Genomic DNA, 5,451 nt, shown 5'->3' on the forward strand with positions numbered 1-5,451 from the left:
GAGATTGGCCTGTAATTCTCTTTCTTGGTTGTGTCTTTGTGTGGTTTTGGTATTAGGGTAACTGTAGCTCCATAAAAGGAGTTAGGCAATGACTCTTCTGTTTCTATATTGTGGAATACGTTAAGGAGTATAGGTATTAGCTCTTCCTGGAAGTTCTGGTAGAATTCTGCATTGAAACCATCTGGTCCTGGGCTTTTTTTGGTCGGGAGATTTTTGATAACAGCTTCTAATTCTTCGCGACTAACAGGTCTATTTAGATTGTTCACCTGTTCTTGGTTAAACTTTGGTATATGGTACTTATCTAAAAAAATGTCCATTTCTTTTACATTTTCCAACTTTGTGGCATATAAACTTTCATAGTAAGATCTAATGATTCTCTGAATTTCCTCTGTGTCTGTGGTTATTTCCCCCTTTTCATTTCTGATCTTATTAATTTGCATGTTCTCTCTCTGCCATTTGATTAACTTGGATAGGGGTTTGTCAATCTTGTTGATTTTCTCCAAGAACGAGCTTTTTGATTCATTGATTCTTTGGATTGTTTTCTCTGTTTCTATTTTGTTGATTTCAGCCCTCAGTTTGATTATTTCCAGTCTTCTAGACCTCCTGGGTGAATCAGCTTCTTTTTTTTCTAGATCTTTCAAGTGTACTGTTAAGTCTCCAATGTGTGCTTTCTCAGCTTTCTTTAATTGGGCACTTAGTGCTATGAACTTTCCTCTTAGCACTGCTTTCATAGTGTCCCATAGGTTTGAGTATGTTGTGTCTTTGTTTTCATTAAATTCAAGGAAGAGTTTAATTTCTTTCTTTATTTCTTCCTTGACCCAGAGGTGATTTAGTAGTTGACTGTTCAGTTTCCATGAGTTTGTTGGCTTCCTGGGGGGAGCATTGTTGTTGAATTCTAATTTTAGTCCATGGTGATCTGACAAGACACAGGTAGTTATTAATATTTTTTTGTATCTGTGGAAGTTTGCTTTGTTACCGAGTATGTGGTCAATTTTCGAGAAGGTTCCTTGAGCTGCAGAGAAAAAGGTATATTCTTTCCTATTTGGGTGGAGTGTTCGATAGATGTCTGTTAAGTCCATTTGATTCAATACCTCCAATAGGTCTCTCAATTCTCTGTTTGGTTTCTGTCTGATTGACCTGTCCATTGGTGAGAGAGGAGTGTTGAAGTCTCCTACTATTAGTGTGTGAGGTTTGATGACCGCCTTGAGTTCTAGAAGAGTTTCTTTTACATATGTGGGTGCCTTTATATTAGGAGCATAGATATTCAGGATTGAGACTTCCTCCTGATGAATTGTTCCAGTTATGAGTATGAAATGTCCATCTCCATTTCTTCTAATTGATTTTAGTTTGAAGTCGATTTTGTTAGATATTAGAATGGCCACGCCCGCTTGTTTCTTAGGTCCATTTGCTTGGAAAACCTTTTCCCAACCCTTTACTCTGAGTAAGTGTCTGTCTTTGTGGTTGAGGTGTGTTTCTTGTAAACAGCAGAATGTTGAATCCTGTTTTCGTATCCAATCTCTAAGTCTGTGCCTCTTTATAGGTGAATTGAGTCCATTGATATTAAGTGATATTAATGACCAGTGGTTGTTGACTCCGGTCATTTTTTTTTTTTTTAGGTAGTAGAGTGTATGTGTTTTTCTTCTTTGATTTGTGCTTGTGAATGGTCGCTAGATGTTCGAGTTATTGTAGGCCGTGTTGGGAATGTTGGATTCCATCGGTAGTGATTTTCCTTCTAAAATTCTCTGTAAGGCTGGATTAGTAGCTACGTATTGTTTAAATTTGTTTTTATCCTGGAATATTTTGTTTTCTCCGTTGATAGTGAACAATAGCTTGGCTGGGTATAGTAGTCTGGGTTTGCATCCATGGTCTCTTTGTTTCTGCAGTACCTCTATGCAGGGTCTTCTGGCTTTCATGGTTTCCATAGAGAAATCCGGTGTAAGCCTGATAGGTTTACCTTTATAAGTTACTTGACCTTTTTCCTTTGCAGCTCTTAAAATTTTTTCTTTAATATTTATGTTTTGTGTTTTGATTATTATATGGCGTGGGGATGTTTTTTTCTGATCCAATCTATTCAGTGTTCTGTATGCTTCTTGAACCTTCATAGGAATATCGTTCTTTAAGTTGGGAAAGTTTTCTTCTATAATTTTGTTGAATATATTTTCTGGGCCTTTGATCTGCAGTTCTTCTCCTTCTTCAATCCCTATTATTCTTAGATTTGGTTTTTTTTATTGCGTCCCAGATTTCCTGAATGTTTTGTGAAGAGAATTTGTTGGATTTGCCGTTTTCTTTGACCAGAGCATTTATTTTCTCTATGGTATCTTCAGAATCTGAGATTCGTTCTTCTATCTCTTGTATTCTATTGGTTATGCTTGATTCTGTAGTCTCCACTCGTTTACCTAGGTTTTCCATATCCATCCGGTTCTCGTTTTGTGTTTTCTTCATTGCCTTCATTTCAGTTTTCAATTCTTGGACTGTTTCCTTTACTTGTTTGATTGTTTTTTCTTGGTTTCTCAGGGTATCACTCACGGATTTACTTATTTCTTCAAACTTTTTTTTATATTTCTCATCCATTTCTATACTCATTTCTTCAAACTTTTTGTTATACTTCTCGACCAGTTCCTTAAGGGAGTTATTCTTATCCTGTTTAAGGGACTCTATTGCTTTCATAATGGCACTTTTTTCCACTTCATCTGGGTTAGAGTGTTCAAATCCTTCTGTTGTAGGGTCGTTGGGATCTGATATTTTCATGTTGTTTTTCAGATTGTTGGAGGAGGTCTTGCCTTGGCGTCTGCCCATCTCTTCGATCAAATGCTCTCTATTGGAACTTCTGGTATCGGGTCAGGTTCCCTTGTTGGGCAGGGAGTTCACTGATAGAATGCCTACCTTTCCCCAGGCAGGGTATTGAAGCACAGGCACTCCCTCTTTCCGGGATGCCCCTACAGAGCAGGCCCAGTGTGCAAGGCAGCTGAACTGGGGAAATTTTATGGCCTCAGTGGGAGGGGAGAAATATAGAAATTTGTACCTGGATGGAATCTGGGATGGCAGGCGGGAGAGCCTAGCAGGGTGGAAACAGCACCGCAGGCTGACCTGGGAGTCTATGGGGTCGGGGAAAGTCCTAGCTTCCCCTCGCCGGGCCCCTGCCGCGGGCCCGAATCAACTCACCACTCCGAAGGCCCTCTGGATGGAAGCTGGGATGGCTGGCGGGGAAGCTAGCAGGGTGGAGCCAGCAGAGCAGGCTGACCTGGGAGTCTATGGGGTCGGGGAAAGTCCTAGCACCTCCTCGCCGGGCCCCTGCCGCGGGCCCGAATCAACTCACCACTCCGAAGGCCCTCTCTTAAGCTGACTTTTAAAAATACATTTCTGAACATTTTTCAGGGTTGTGAATTATACTTTAGATTTAAGAAATGCAGTATCTACTGATTCTACGTATCCGTCAGCACCCAAAATTTGCATGTTTTATTTCCATCCATGAGCCGTTCTGACCTTTTTCATCCTTTTCACTTGTTCTTAATTCCTAAAAGCCACCAACACTTGATTCTGCAATGTAGGATGATGGCCTAGGTTCAGACCTACAATGGTTAACTTTTGAACTGAAGATAAAAATGTTGATTTAACAAATCCCATCCACATATACGCTCACCTAAAGGACAATACTCCCCATAGCCCCACAGCTTAATTATCTCTGCTACTGTGAGGTTCTCCATTAAAAGAGTGAAGGGTTATTGTTTCATTCCTCACATCCTACATCATGGATTGCCTGTGTCCAGACTACCTTACAAACTGCATTGAAAAGAAACTTTGTAGACAGTTAGTGTATACTTTGAAGGTTGATATTGACAGTGGGTTCACATAACAAAACTGAATAGAAGACATGGAGAGAGAAATACAGACAGCTCAGCTTTTAGAGCTCTCTGAAAACACAAGCACAGTGTGTTGTCTGATGAGAACAGGTACAGCAGAGCCTGGAAAAGGAAGCATAGTGTCTCATCAGCAGAAAGGGGCAAAATGTTGAAAAACTTGCAGACAGGGCTACACGAGTGTTAGACAGCCACCTAGTAGTTTCGTCAAGGACAGACATGTAAGATGTAATCACAATAGAGATTACATAGAAAAAACCAAAATAGCTCACTAAGGTGAGGATGCTTTGGGTGGCTCTGGTCTCAGGTGATGACCTAGGAGACAGGGGTCTGAGGATGTATTGCATCCTCTTCTTATGTTTGAGCAGGATATATACCATGTAGCCACTAGCCAACATCATGAGTCCAAAAAAAAATGACATCATTCGATGTCAATAGGATTGTATAAAGTGTGCTAATTAGAATTCCAGGATTTATAACAATGCAAAATCCAAAATCTTTTATCACAGTAACATTTCTTTCACCCCAAATGTCAGTTGTGTATACAGGAATGAAGACATATACTAACAGTTGGATGGCCCAGCACAGGCCCAGGGAAGGACCAATGAACCTGGGGGCTCTGACCTTGAGCTGTGTCAATTTGGAATTAGAGGGGCTGAGGGTGATGGCCTGAAAGACACTCAGCAGGGATGTGGAGCCAAGGGATACTCCTCTGGCAACTCTATGAAAATATAAGGTAAGTTTACATGAAACATAATCTAGATAGTAATTCTGACTAAAAGCAGCTGTTGACTGAGGGATTCCTTTGCAAAGAACTATCAAGTTGGCACAGGTTAGGTGTTTGACAATCAGGTCTGTGGGATTTGCTCTGATTCCAGAGAAATTAGCAATGGCAAAACAAGAAAGTAAGACTGAGTTCCCCAGCATTCCCAGTGCCGTCTGGGTCAATAAGACGATCCCCACAGCCACGCCTCTGCAGGCCATTCTGTCATGTTCCTGGGTCACTGCACAACATTTCCAGAGGATACTTTAAAAAAATGGATTTTATTTTTCTTAGTGTGAAAAACAGTGTACTGCATAGACACTTGATAAGTAATGCTATAATGTATCTTTCTAATAAGTAGTTAGATACTTCTCAATAAATTGCTATTGTTTAAATTACTGATAATAAACTGGTACATTGTGGTAAAGTTAATCTTTATATTATCATTCATAGATGTTAGCGTTTTTCAAGTGCTTTATGACTGGTAGTTCATTTAAAATCCACAAGTGCACTGGTGAGATGGTCTAATGATAAAACTACACTTAGATGCATGTACTACGTGAAGACCTACCAAAGGTTTCCAAGGTTCCAGCCACCTGTAAAAAGAAGAGACTTACCAGAAAGGAGTCTGGCTGGCTCCAGAGAACAGAGTAACCCCTAACTAAAATACTATTGACAATTGATAGCTAGAAGAAAAGGGAGAGCCAGCTTCCTTGCTTCCTTTAAAAATGTGGTCCCAATAATTCAACTATAATTCCGTGTATGAACATACACTGAAGAATATATGGGCACCACAAACTATGATTTATGTGTTAAAAAATTAAAAAGGCA

General features: G+C 39.9%; 1 pseudogene; it reads right to left on the reverse strand.

The window, feature by feature from the left end:
• Positions 1–3,844: 3,844 nt before the first annotated feature.
• Positions 3,845–5,143, reverse strand: LOC146895947 (vomeronasal type-1 receptor 4-like; annotated as a pseudogene).
• Positions 5,144–5,451: the final 308 nt, after the last annotated feature.

This window comes from Myodes glareolus, chromosome 1 (assembly GCF_982192425.1).
Source record: "Myodes glareolus chromosome 1, mMyoGla1.1, whole genome shotgun sequence".
In the NCBI taxonomy this organism is placed as follows: Eukaryota; Metazoa; Chordata; class Mammalia; order Rodentia; family Cricetidae; genus Myodes; species Myodes glareolus.